The sequence below is a fragment of the Dipodomys ordii genome, unplaced genomic scaffold (assembly GCF_000151885.1).
Source record: "Dipodomys ordii isolate 6190 unplaced genomic scaffold, Dord_2.0 Scaffold75, whole genome shotgun sequence".
Classification (NCBI taxonomy): Eukaryota; Metazoa; Chordata; class Mammalia; order Rodentia; family Heteromyidae; genus Dipodomys; species Dipodomys ordii.
Window position 1 is genome coordinate 2,229,765 of NW_012267291.1, and position 14,642 is coordinate 2,244,406.

Genomic DNA, 14,642 nt, shown 5'->3' on the forward strand with positions numbered 1-14,642 from the left:
TTTCTTTTTGCTTATGTGGTGCTGAGGAATCGAACCCAGGGCCTCATGCATGCAAGGCAAGCGCTCTACCACTGAGCCACCTTCCCAGCTCTTAAAGCCCACTTGAATGGGCCATTTTAACTTTTGCGAGCACCAAGCCAGCCTCCACTTGTCTGCTGGAGTGGGTGACTCATGGCAGCTGCTGGGTGCTCCACGTGCCTTCAGTTAATTCTGCCCACAGCTCGAGCCTGGGGCTCCGGGGCAGCACAGACCCGCTTACTGCCCTAAGCAAGAAGCCCGGGGCTCTTGGCTCCTCCTCCGTGTGTGGCCAGGAGAGGACAGGTCCCTGGAAAAGAACTCCGCGGAGGGGGTCCCCTGCTAGAGGAACCCACCGGGTGGCTGAACCCTCAAGCTCTGGGGGAGTCAGGAGTCTGAACCCCGAGCAGAGAGGCATGGCCAGGGCCAGGGCCGGGTTGCTGGAGTCCCCAGAGTGGGAGGTAGGTGAACCGATGCCCAGCGTCCCCCGAGGGGGGGCCCTGTCCTCCCCCACTCAGCCAGGTTGCAGCTCTGCAGTTGACGTGACACCTGGTGAATCCCATTCTGTTACATTTGAAGGTGGCTTTAGAAAAATAAACAATCGCCAGGTGCCAGTGGCTCACGCCTGTCCTAGCTACTCAGGAGGCTGAGATCTGAGGTTCGAGGTTCAAAGCCAGCCCGGGCAGGGAAGTCTTTGAGACTCTTATCTCCAATGAACCACCAGAAAACCGGAAGTGGTGCTGTGGCTCAAGTGGTAAAGTGCTCTCCTTGCAAAACTGAAGAGCTGAGGGACAGTGCCCAGGCCAGAGTTCAAGCCCCACGACCAACTTTAACTGTCTCTCCGACAGCCCCTCCTCAGGTCTCATCTGACAGCCAAACTCAAACTCACCCGGCTTCTGCCAGCTCCTGGCATATGCTGGTCCTCTTCCTGAAGAGGTCTGCTCAGTGATCAGGGGCTTCTCCATGCAGCCCCCAGGACCTGACTCTCCCCCGCCACCCCCCATGGAGGGGGGCGTGCCCACTGCATCCCCAGCTTCTAAGCAAAGGGACAGGATGCACCCTGGATCTGCAGACTGGCCCATGACCTTGGGGAGTGGGGTCCCTGCACCTCAGTTTACCCCCCTGTGAATGTGGAAAGTATGCCGTGGGGGGAATTCACGATGACATTTTCTTTGTGTGGAGGGCTTGGCTGGGCGACAGCAGTGTGGTCTGTGTCGTCATTGGCTGTGTCCTATTCTGTACTGTCTTGACTGTACCGTGTTAATTCTATATCGTATTAATTCTGTATCATGTTAATTCTGCCTTGCATGAATCCTGTGTCGCATTCTTTCTGCACCGTGTTGGTTCTGTTTCTCAGCTGTGGTGCTGTGGCTGTCTTTTTCACCTTTTCTCATCAGGCACCGGGCTGTTTGATGTTCTGAATGTGCGGTGCTGTCAGGATCGCTGAGATGAAGGAGGGAACAATTGTCTCCTCTGCTGGGGCGGCCCTGGGAGAGCCTGAATTCACCACAGAGGCCCAGCAGGGCCAGCTGCTTGGTTTGTTGGGTTCTTCCTGAAATCACTGACCAAATACCTTTGGAGCCACCAGCCCGCTGCCCGATCAGATTTTAAAGCAAGATTCTGCTTGTGGGTAAGTTTGGGCTTTCTGGACGAGGCAGTGAGAGCCCAGAGCCCAGGCCCAGAGCCTCGGCCGGCCTGCTGCCTCCCGGGCGGGCGGCTCTTGGGGGCTGAGCCTGGGCTGGAACTGGTTTTTCTAGTATGACTGACTCTTGGAGGCCGTGTGGGAAACACTGGCAAAATACATGTAATATAAAATTTTCCATTTAATTCAGTGGCATTAATTACATTTGCAGTGTTGGGAAACCACCGCCATTGTCTATTTCCAGGAGGATTTCATCACACTAAATGGAAACTGATGAAGCAACAGCTTCTTGTTCCCCGGTTCCCCTGTTTCCCCCAGCCCGCCCCCCACCGTCCCCCCCAGCCCGCCCCCACCCGTACCCCAGGCTCCTGGGACCACGGGTCTGCTCTCTGTCCCTTATCCACTGGCTAGTTCTAGAATTCCATGTAAATGGAACCAGAAAAGATTGGTTCTTTTGTATCTGATTCACACCCTCATGTTGAAGCAGGTATCAGCTCTTCATTTCCTTTTATGGCTGAATAATATTCCACGATGTGGCCAGACCACATTTCATGTTTTTATTGATCTGTTGATGGATTTGGGGGGGTACTGTTTTGAATAATATTACAACTCACAACCTGAAAAAGCATCTGCTTGAGTCTTTGCTTTTCGGGTGTTTGGAAAGTGCCTGGAAGAGCAATTATGGAAGCAAGTGTCAATTCATGCTCCACTATGGAGGTAACCATCTAAAAAATTGTTTTTTTAAATTGTTTTTAAAGATGGCTAGTGCATTCTTTTTAACAGGAAGAACATAAAACTCTAACCAGATAGATGATCTGAAAACACCTTCTTCCTCTCCATAGGTTAACTTTCACTGGAAAACCGCCTTTGGTGACCAAAAGTTTGATGAAGGCTGATGCGACCTTTTTTTTTTCTTCTTTTTGTTGCTTAAGCTTTCGGTGTTATACCTAGAAAAAAAAAATCTTCTGAAGTGCGGTCAGAAGTCATCCAAGGTCATCAGAGCCTGAGCCCTCCCCTGCCCCCCGCCTTCCCTCCTCCTTCTTCCCCCCTTACCTGCTGTCTTTGCATTACTCAATAACAGGGCAGGTCCTAACTATGATTTTTTTTGAGGTATTTTTCTCTCCTTCCTGAGAGTCCAGAATTCCACAAAGGGGGAGAAGATGGGAGGGAGAGAAGACGGGAGAGGAGAAGAGAGGAGAGGAGAACAGAAGAGGAGAGAAAGGAGAGAGAGAGAGGGAGAGGAGAGTGGAGAGCGCCACTTCCCCTCCTCTAATGGACGCGTTTAGCACATATGTAATTGTAACCACTTTGGAATAAAGAAATCACTTACTTCTCTGGGAGAAATCTAAGAATCTTAATATTGGTCTGTCAGCTGGCAAATCAAGTTCTCTTTAAAAAAAAAAAGTACGAATGCAAACTTCCACACCAAGTTGGAGTTTGACTTGAAACATTTAATTTATTTAAAAATAGAAATGTAAATGCAGCCTGTATGTTTTCCTCCCGCTGTCAGAACTCTCTCTGGCTCTGACTGACTCATTAACAAATTAACATGTTGTGACGGGGCTGTGAAAAGTCGCAGGATAATTGTTACAGCCACTGTCCTGGGGCTCTGGAGTTATGCCTCCCAAACTCTTTTATAGAGTACAAATTAGATGCTTTTCTATATGCTATCTAATTTTAATTAAAATTTGCCCCGGAGCTATCCTTAACAGCTTTGAAGTTGCCGGAGTTTTGTCATCCTGGGGTGGCGAATGCTAGAATGCTCCCAGTCCATCATGTCAAAGTCAGTAGCCATGGAAACGCCCTCTGCCGGCTTCTTCCCAGTCTGGCTCCCATCCCCTGGGGTTGACTTCAACCAGGTTCTGGAATGATCTGGGACGCAGAGAGCGTGCCTTCTTCTTCGCGGACAGAGATGACGTTTGGAGCTGGTGGCCGGGACATGGAGCATCTGCCCCAAGGCCTGGGATGAAGGGGCCAGGGCTGGAACACTCCCACTGTGGGACTTTGCTTGGTCCGTAAAGATCGCCGCGGCCTGTGTGCTACTCAAAGTCACTGGGGACTTGGCAGTTTGGAGAGATGAAGAAAAGCATCTGAACGCCCAGCTCGGGACCGGCCCTCGCCCCTGGTGACACATGCTGCCAAGACATTTTCCCTTCCTTTCCTTTCTTTTCAGCTCATATTTAGAGAGTTCAGTGTGGCTTTTAAGGCCCTGGGGTGGGGAGGGGGGCCAAGCATCCGGAAGAGTGGGGGCTGAGAGGTGCCTGGGACACCTGGGGGCCGGTTGGCCTCCTGGCCTCCTGGGGAGCTGGCCTCGTGGGGGAGGGGCTTCCCTGCTCTCCCATCAGATCTGACTCTGTCTCTTCACTTCCAGAGGGGTCCCTGACCCTCGGCTCCCCGCCTGCCAGCCTGCCTGCCAGCCTGGCGAAACCTGACCTCCTTGCCCTGGAAAGGGGCTCCCAGCTGGACACACACCCCATCCCGCCCACCCCACCGTGGGGCCCGCCCTCTGCCGTCTCTCAGGTCATCAGAGTGTGCCGTGGGGGGCTGTCTGAGATCGGCTTCTCAGCAGGGGGCACTGGGGTGGGCAGGCCCCCCGCTGGGACTCATCCAAACAAACCCAAGCCCCAGCAGCTGCCCTGACCCTGGACAGGCAGCCACCGCCTCCTGCTCCAGGTCACCTGCCCCCCTGGCTCAGGCGCTGCAGGCACTGTGCACCATTTCTGTGGAGCCCCCTAACCGGAGCAGAAATCCCACCACTGTGGGAGGCCAGCATCATTTCTGCTGGGCCCCCATGGGCCAGAGTGCCCCCAGCCCCTGGCACGGACCTGTGGGAGACCTGCTGCTCCCTCCAGGGACAGGAACATGGAGGAGGAGGGCTGCGATCCATGATCGGGGCCCCCACTGGGTGGCCGAGCACCCTAGGAGGAGTCCTCTCCCTCTGGAGCGAAAGCTCTCCCAGAAAGAAGGCCCTGCTCCGGCCTCCCCTGCCTCTGCTGTGGCCCCGTCTGCCCACGGCTCCTCGTCGGCCGGTGGAAGCTCCCTCTGCTTGGGTTTAGGGGCTGCCCTGTCCTCGCTCATCTCCACCTTTGACTCGACAAAGCGCTGCTCCCAAATAAGTGTACACACCCAGGATCGGATGGACACTGTCCAGCCGCTTTCCCTGCACCCTGGCTTCAGGAACTGGGAAATCAGGGGCAGGTTCTGAAGCCAACTCCGCACCGCCCCACAGCACGCGTCCTGCCTGTGACGAAGCCGCCCCAGCCAGCCAGGAGCCACCTCAGAGACAGCCGCCTGCCCGCATTACAAATAAAGTTTTATTGGTACCCAGGCCAATGTACACATCTATGTGTAGTTAGTTGCCTTTGCCCTCTAAAGGTGGCCCTAAGGCTCTGTCTGTCCTTTTACAGGAAAAAAAAAAAAAGCCATGCTGCAGAAGAGAAAGATGATGCCCCTCCGCCACCCGCGGGCGTCGGAGTGCTCTGGGACTGAGAAGTTGACATTAGGAAAATCCCCTAATAAGCCTCCAAGGGTGTAGGGGTGAATGTGCAAAGGTCATGTGCACTGTCCTCCTGAAGACCAAAGAGGAGAAGAGCCAGTGGAGGAGGAGGAGAGGGGCAGGAAGCTGGGGCTCGAACCAGGAGATGGCTCGAACCCAGGCTTGGGACAGAAAACGCTGCCCCTTTCAGTGTCCTGTCTGCAGATGGGGGCCACAGGAAGGGGCACCCCAATCCCTCAGTGCGTATGCGGCCCAGGATGGTATAGGTCCTTCTAGGCTGACTCTGGGGAGGGCGGTGGTTGCCTCCTTGAGTCCCCATCATTCCAGGCGTGCCTTGTGCTCAGCACACAGTAGGGCTGCAGGTATCTCTTGATTGAATGAGTGAGTAACTAATGGGGCCGTCTGGGGTGAGGACTCCCCAGCCGCTCACACTGGGAACAGACCAGCTCTGTTTTGTCTGTGGCTGCTGAGACTGTTTTTGAGGTCTCATAGACAGAAAACCAGATCCATATGTCCCTGATTCATTCACGCCCTTCCCCCAACCGCGGTTCCTGGAGGGGGGGGGGGCATCTCATGTCTGAGACATCTACTGAAAAACCTGCCTGTTCCTGTCATCTCTTCTTCCAGAAGTTCAGCTTCACCAGAAGTGAGTGAAGGCTGGAAAGGTGGCTCAGTGGTGGAATGCTTGCCTAGCATGCATGAAGCTCTGGGTTCGATTCCTCAGTACCACATATGCAGAAAAAGCGGGAAGGGGCGCTGTGGCTCAAGTAGTAGAGCACTAGCCTTGAGCAAAAGAAGCTCAGGGACAGTGCCCAGGCCCTGAGTTCAAGCCCTAGGACCAGCACGCGTGCGCGTGCGCACACACACACACACACACACACACACACACACACACACACCTCATTCACTCACACAAAGGTGAATGAAGGACAAGTCCTCCAAACTTCAGGAGTCTCCAGGTGGAGGGCAGGCTCCTCCTCCAAGGTGAGCCCAGGGCCTCCCCTCCCTCCTGGTATAGTGGGGGAGGGGGAGGGGGGAGCCGGGAGGAGCCGGGCTGGGAGGCCTGGGGCAGGGACCGGGCTCTGAGCCCTGCAACATGAAAGTGCCTGGAGAGGCGGAGCTGTCGGGGCTGTCAATCAGATAAATACTTCACAAGGCGCACTTGAAAGGAAGGGGCAGGAGGCCGCTGACCACCCCCGCCCCTCCCTCCACTTTCATGTTCCCGCCCCCGTAATTAGCGGTGTGGAAGGTTGAATGACACGCCTTGAAAGCAGGCTGCCAAGCGGGCTGGTCCCCCTTGGGAGCCGGATGAGGATAATTACGCCTCTCCCTGGCTCTCTGGGGCTGGGCTGTGGTCCGTGGGGCGAATGAGCGGCAGGAGGCCCTCCTGGAAGGGCGCCCACGGCCCAGGCCCGCTTGCGTGCAGGCTGGGGGCGCTGAGGGGACCCCTGGTTTTATTTGATTGGCAGTACTGGTAGTGCAGCCCCTCCCCGTGTAAGGCACCCAGGGCTCCCAGACCCCAGTAATCCCCTACACGCATCCAGGGCTTACGCAGAGCCAGGGGAATGACAGGCGCTAAGCCGAAGGATCCCGAGGCTCTAAACCAGCCCTGCTGGGAATGCATTTCCTCACTCACAATCCAGGGTGGCCTCCATTACCTTCTTCTCACAACGGAGAAAATGGGAAACTGCTGGCCTGACTTTCAAGGGTAGAAATAGGTCAGATGCTGGTGGCTCACACCTGTAATCCCAGCTACTCAAGATGCTCAGAGGTCACTGATTCAGATGCATTACATTCATAAACTGCTTTGTTAGATGGCACATTTTTTTCTACTTCAAGATATTTTATATTTTCAAAGTTTGCTTGAACTCAGGGCCTGGGCGCTGTCTCTGAGCTTCTTTTACTCAAGGCTAGTTAGTGCCCTATCACTTGAGATACAGCACCACATCTGGCTTTTTCTGAGTAGTTTATTGGCAATGAATCTCATGGATTTTCCTGGCTGGGCTGGCTTCGAACCTCAATCCTCAGATCTCAGCCTCCTGAGTAGTTAGGATGACAGGCGTGAGCCACCAGAGCCCAGCTTTAAAGATAATTTTAAAAATAAAATTTAAAAATAAATTAATTTAACAAAAGAGACTGAGATCTGAGGCATGGTTTGAGGCTAGCCGGGGCAGAAAAGTCATGGAATTTTATCTCCGATTATCCTCCAAAAAGTCAGAAGTGGAGGTATGACATAAGTGGTAGAGCATCAGCCTTGAGTGAAAAAAGCTACGGGAGAGTTCCCAGCCCCAGCACTGGCTTGAAGGAAAATAAAAGGTGGAAATAAGCTGATTTTTCTCTCAGCTGTCTGAAATTCCTGGCTTGGCATCTCATCCAGTAAGAGCTCAGGAACATACAAGCACGGGCTGGTCCTTGCCAGGGAAAAGCACTGGGGAAAAGCAAAGGCTCAGCCACCACTGAAGGCCCCTTCACAGCCGCGCGGGAAGGGCAGACCTGGGAAAGGAAGGAAACATGTGACACTCTGACAGCATCTTCCCCGTTTCACCGGGGGCTGGATGTGGCCTAGGATGGCCATAGATTGATGCTTTGGGGGGGGGGGGGGAGGAGAGAGAGAGAGAAAAAAAATCTTTGCCTCCCAAAGGACCAGAGGTCAGCACCTGGAGACATTGTTTTATTTCACAGCTGGAGGCCAAGGATGCCATGGGTGGAGATCCAGTAGAAGTGAGGGCTGCTGTGCCACATAGCATCCTACTGGGCCCAGGATGCCCCAACACAGAGATGCTCCAAGCCCCAAAGCCTGTAGTGCTGAGCCAAGTCCTCTGATACCCAGAGCTCTGTGGGCACTTGACAACGATACTATGGACCTATCAGAGTCTGTGATAAAGATGGTATGGACCAAGCCGGGCGCTGGTGGCTCACGCCTGTAATCCTAGCTACTCAGGAGGCTGAGATCTGAGGATCGAGGTTCAAAGCCAGCCCAGGCAGGAGAGACCTTGAGACTCCTATCTCCAATAAACCACCAGAAAACCGGAAGTGGCGCTGTAGTTCAAGTGGTAGAGCGCTCGACTTGAGCTGAAGAGCTGAAGGACAGCGTCCAGGCCCAGAGTTCAAGCCCCACCACTGACAAAAAAAAAAAAAAGATGTTATGGACCAATCAGAGTCTGTGATAAAGATGGTATGGACCAATCAGAGTCTGTGACAAAGACAGTATGGACCAATCAGAGTCTGTGATAAAGATGCTATGGACCACTCATCGTCTATATACCAGACGACAAGGCAGCCCGTGGCCAGAGAAAGCCCAGGGCTCTGTGCTCTGTGTACCCTTCAAGGCTGGTGAAGACCTTCATGCCCAGGGCACCCCAGCACCCCCACTTCCTGTGGGATGCAAGACTTTCCAATTATTTCAGAAAGATGACCCACAATCCAGCAATGTGAGCTTGGCTGGAGCTTTCTCCACAGGCTGTTTTACGTCCACGGCCAGGTCCCCTCCTCTGGGCCTCATGTGCCTCCCCCGCTGGGTCACTCACAGAGCCGAGCAGCTGCCCATGGCTGCACTGTTACCTCCATCTGCAGAGCTGGGTGCTGTGCAGCGCACATCCCAACAAGAAAACCAGTCAGATCTGTGAACTGTGGTTGTGATGGGAGCTAATTAGCATTTTATAACCTTCAGCAGGGGTGGAAAGCGGCAGAGATACTTTACAGCAAAGAAAAACCCATTTGCAAATTTAATATCTTCTGACAAGTTAATGTCTCCAACCATTACCTCCCTGGTCTGTGATTTAGCCCTTCCACAGCGATCTGCCGATTTCTACTCCCAGTAGGCTTTGCTCCCCGGGAGGTCACTAGTGAAAAGGGCCATTTGTATCCGGGTCTGACCTCAAGAACTCAAGGCTGAGTTCGGATATCAGAAAACCATCACATGACTTTGGTTCACCTGTCTCCCTTCCCCCCATGAGAGGTTTGCATGATTCTAATTGGCTGGTGAGAAATCAAGAGGAGAACAATGTTTTGTGGTGCTTGAAAATCATATTGCCAAGTGACTGTGGCTCATGCCTGTAAATCTAGCTACTCAGGAGACTGAGATCTGAGGTTCTTGATTCAAAACCAGCCCAGGGATGGTAAGTCTGTGAGACTCTTATTTCCAACTAACCAGAATAGAAAGCTAGAAGTGAAACTTTGGCTCAAATGGTAGAGAATCAGCTTTGAGCAAAATAAGCTTAGGAACAGTGCCCAGGCACTGGATTCAAGCCTTAGCACCCGCACATACAAACACACATTACATGTAAGTCAAATCTGAGCCTCCATTAATAAAGTTTTATTGAAACAGAGGTGAATTTGGTTCTATTTTTACATCCAACCACCTTTGCGCCACAGTGGCAGAACTGAGCAGTGGAGACAGAAACCACACACTCTGCGAAGTTTCAGATATTTGTTATCTGCCTCTTTATTTCAACAAAAGTTGACAGACCTTTGATTCAGGGGTAAGTAAGCAAAGTAAACTCGACACCTACAGTTCTGATAAGTTAGATGTGGGTCCCTGTGAGCCTTGAGAAATCAGCTCTGCCTGGTGCTCAGGACAGAGGGCTTCCTGGAGGAGGGGGTGAGGAAGCTGAGCCTCAGGATGAACTCAGGGCCCTACAGAGTCGCTTCCCCACTCCCTGGAGGGGGGGAGTGGAGAGAGGGACTTTGCGCTGCCCACTGCTTATTTTCCCCAGCACGCTCCCCTCTGGAGCCCTTCCTTTCCTTCCAGAAACTGCTAGACAGATAACTTGGTTTCAGCTAGCTCTTCGCCCAAGGTTTTTTTTTTTTTTTTTGGCTAATCTCACTTCATATGACTGATGTGCTCCAATTCCATCCATATTCCTGCAGATGGAGTGATTTCATGGCTGTGTAATACACGCTATCTGCCACATCGTCGTTCTCCATTCGGCTATGTTTCTCTGCTGATTTTAAAGGACAGCGTGGCTGAGCACAGCACTCTGGGTGGGAAGTTGTGATCTTTCAAGGTCGGATGTATCTCTCCATCCCTCCTTCCCAGTGCCTGTGGGGGGAATCTTCTGTCACTCCGGGGGGCTTATCTCTTCTCCTTTGCAGCATCGCATACTTTCTCTACTCCAGGTGCTTCGTGTGTTCACTGCGATGTGTATGGAGTGCCTCTCCTCTCCTCCCCCCTGCACTCTGCACTCCTCTGTCACCCAGGGGACCTTCTCTTTCTTGATGGGGAGGAAGGGCTTTTTGTTTTTGTTTTGCCATTATTTTCTTGAATAGATTTTTCAGTGTCTTTGGTTTTTATTTCCTCATCCATCCCCACCATTCATAGGTTTGATCTTTTGGTGGAGTCTAGAAGATCTTGTAAATCTCCTTCCTGTCTCCTGTTGTTTTTTGTCAGTCCTGGAGCCTGAACTCTGGGTCTGGGCACTGTCCCTGAGCTTTTTAGCTCAAGGTGAGCGCTCTACCACTTTGAGTCACAGCACCACTTCCGGTTTCCTGGAGGTTCATTGGAGATAAGATCTCATGGTCTTTCCTGCCTGGCCTGGCTTTGAACTGTGATGCTTAGATCTCAGCCTCCTGACTAGCTGGGATTACAGGAGTGAGCTGCTGGCACCAGCTTCTGAGTGTTTTTGTTGTCTTTGACTGCTGGATTGATTCCTCTGCTTTACCCTCTGATACGCAGTTTTCAATTTCAGTACTATAGTCTAGGCTTTTGATTGTTTTATTTTTAATTTTGGGCAATTGAGCTCTTTATTGACCAGATTTTAGTTTAATTCCTCTCCTCCCAAGATTCACATATCTCCACGGATTCCCCCTTTCCTATCTTGCTCTACCTTCGGTATTCCATCGGCTGGTTGTGCTCTCCTGTCATTCTGTTTACGCTGTCATGTTGAAATCACCCAGCTTTTTAGGCTCACGGGGTGCTTATATGGCCAGGTGCGTGCACAGCTCTGAAGGGTGGGCATCCGCTGGCCAACCATCGGTTCTGGGCACGAGCCCACACGCGTGGCCCTCCACTGGGCTCTACGAGGATCCTTGGAAGGTAGAACGGCGCCTTGTGTCTGCGGCCACGCCAATGAGGACAGCCGCTGCTCTGCGGGCACTCCTCCTGGCCGGGCACGGACCTCCCCTGTGGAGTGCAGGTGGTGCTGGACCCTGTCCACGCGTCAGTCCCCAGGAAGAGCCCATGGCCCGCCCCCGGGCCCCGCCAGGCCTCTCCCCGCCTGGGCTAGGGCAGGTGAACACAGGGCCTCTGTGGGTCACCTAAAGCAGCCACTGCTCAGCCCCCAGGAGAAGCTTCTGGAATGTGCTAGGAGCCCAGAACAGCTCCCACCCACAGCCCTCTTGTCCAGGCAGTGAGCTTAGAAAATTGCTTTTGACATTTATGAGCGTTTTGAAGGCCTTAGCCTCTCTCGTTCTGTGTGTGCAGTGACCTTTGACATGACCTTGCCGACAAAGGTCACGCCACATCAAAATGGCATTCCAGAAGATCCTTTACAGCAGCAGATACCCACCGACCTGGACTCCGTTTTCTTAAATGTCAAAACACTGGAAGAGAGATGTTAAAAATCCACCAGAACAACCAGTTAGCAACAGCGATCAAATCAGAAGAAAAACCCCGGCTTCTGATTTTTTTAAAGAGTTATTGGAAATTGATTTTTAAATTAGTTAAATAGTCTTACATACAATAATGCTGAAATAAAATTAAGCCGTGTACAACCTATGTTAACTGAAGTTTGGAAGGAGGGAGGAAGTAGCTGGGAAGAGAGAGAGAGAAAAGAGAGAGAAGAGAGAAGAGGGGAAGAGAGAGAGAGAGGGAGGAGGGCGGGGAGAGGCTGCTCCGGGTGCCACGGGAGCACAGGGAAGCTGGCAGCATCCGAGCTCTCTGCTCCATGCCAGCCAAGGAGACAGAGGAAGCCGGGACTGTGAGGCCTGGGTCTCCGTGGTAACAGCCCCGCGGGAGCCCCCAAACACATGCGGCCTTCTCCCCAAGCTCCTGGAGTCCGTTTGTCTTGACGGGCCTGGAATGAAAATGAAGTTTGGCTGAAGATGAAGGTGGGTCCCCTCCGGAGCTGGGGTGTGTGTGACCAACACAGTCTCTTCCTTCCTCTCTCTAGCTTCTCTCACAAGCAGCCACAGCGGCTGACTGTGTGTGCTGCGCCCTTGCACAGTGGGCCAGCTGCCGGGAGTGCTGGGGCTCCTGGGTGGAGTCCCTGCCTTTGACACCCCAGCCCCATGTGAGGGCCTGTCTGGGCTGGGCTGGCCTGGCCAGAGCCCGGAGCTGTCGGGGCTGCTGAGAAGCCCTGGTCCTCGGGGAGATGGAGATGGGGGCTGGCTGGCGGCCGCTGACCTGCGCCCCTCGGGGGCTGGGCCTGGCCTGGGGGCGGGGGGTGGGTGGGTGTGTGCAAAGGATGAGAGCAAGTTCTAGAAAAGGCTCCTGCTGGGTCTCTGGGTGCCGGATGGTTCTGGGGAGATTCTTCATTTCTCTCTGCTTTGCTGTGTTTCCTGATTTTTTTTTTCAAGTGTTGCTCTTAATTGAAGACTTGACGTGTACAAAACTGCCTGGAGCCTCTGAAATGCTGCCACGTGCCTGCGTCCCTCCTGGCTGCGTGCCCCCCCCCGTCCCACCCTGTCACATGCCCCCACACCCCACCCTGCCACATGCCCCCACTCCCCACCTGCCACATGCCCCCACCCCCCACCCTGTCACATGCCTCCACGCCCCACCCTGTCACATGCCCCCACCCTGTCACATGCCCCCATGTCCCACCCTGTCACATGCCCCCATGTCCCTCCCTGTCACATGCCCCACCCTGTCACATGCCCCCACCCTGTCACATGCCTCCACGCCCCACCCTGTCACATGCCCCCACCCTGTCACATGCCCCCACGCCCCACCTGTCACATGCCCCCACCCTGTCACATGCCCCCATGCCCCACCCTGTCACATGCCTCCACGCCCCACCTGCCACACGCCCCCCCCATGTCTCATGCCACCGTAACACCAACAGCCCTGGAGATGGGTGCCAACGCCGCCTTCTCCACAGATTGAGGGGCACCACAGACAGACGCCCCAGTAGCAAGGGTGGGAGCAGGCTGGCCCAGCCACCAGTGATATTTGGATGTCCCTTGCCCACCCCCTCCCCCCCCGTCAGGTTGAGCACTGGCGGCCTAAGAAGAAACGGACAGAGCAGAGGCCCAGTGAGGAGCGTATAATGGTCTCTGTGGACGACACTGTGGGGGTGCAGGGGAGCAGGGGGCACCGGGGGACAGGGGGAACAGACACAGGGGGTACAGGGAGTAAAGGGACCCAGGGGGAATGGGCTCTGGGGGTACAGGGGCACGGAGGGCGCACTGGGCAGCTTCGGCGGGCTTGGTGCCCAGCGGGGAGAAGGCAGAGCAGCGAGGGGAATCTGCACCCCCAGGCCCCTCAGGGCCATGGGTTTCGGGTGGACCCGGTGGAGTGGGCTGGAGCGAGGCACAGGCAGAGAGCTGCGAGGTCCATTCTCATCCCACAGGGAACCCCTCAGGTGCCGAGAACGCAGGGACCCACCTGCTGCAGGGGCCTTGGGACGGGGTGGCAAATGGGGACCAGGCCCCACTGGTATCTTGAAATCAGACTTTCCTCAGACAACACGGGGCAGAAAGGGGGACTGCCCGCGCCTGGTCCCCCTCACCAGGCACACGTTGCCCCCACCATGAGATTGGGGTGCCATGGATGGGAACCCTAAGGAGCCCCTGCCACTTCCTGCATGGGCAGCATCATTTCAGAACTGGGGGAGGGGCAGCGGCTGGGGCGTGGGTTTAGCAGATCACCCAGGGCCCAAGAACTCACGTCCCCACCCCCATCCACAAACCGCTCACCCGTGGATTTCAGACAACGTGGGGTTCTCCCAAACCAGCCCGGCAGACACAGACTGGCCGAGTGAGTCCTCTTGAGCAAGGGGCAGCTTCGCGCCCGGCTCCCCCCCCCCCCCGCCCGGCTCCCCTCCCCCGCCCCGCCCCCACACCCGCTGAGCATAATGCGTTCTGACAGTTATTTGTATAATTTGAGTTACGAGGCTTCTCGAAGGCTCTCTCCCGGGGAAGATTACATGGAGCTGTTTTGACAACTCTCACCGAAGGGGCAGCATGTATAGATTTAATAGAGAACAGTTCAGAAAACAAAACGGAGCCCGGAGAATACCTTTTGCCGTGAGTCACGCTGACATCACCTTGAGTGGAAGGCAAAAAGAAAACAGAAGGATAAAATGTGGGACGTCTTGTGTCACTGTCACATCTCGGGGAGAAAGTCCGCTGCGGAGGGACGCATGCGTGGCTTGAGACCTGAAGAAATGAATGCCTGCTTGGAACGTGCGCGGTGCATTCCTGTTTTCTCTTTTCTGGCAGTGCTGGGGTGGAACTCCTGATCTCAACACTTGCCAGGCAGGTGCCTCACCACCTGAGTCACAGCCACAGGTTTTTGCTTTGGTTGGTTTTCAGAGGGCCTGGGCCTCT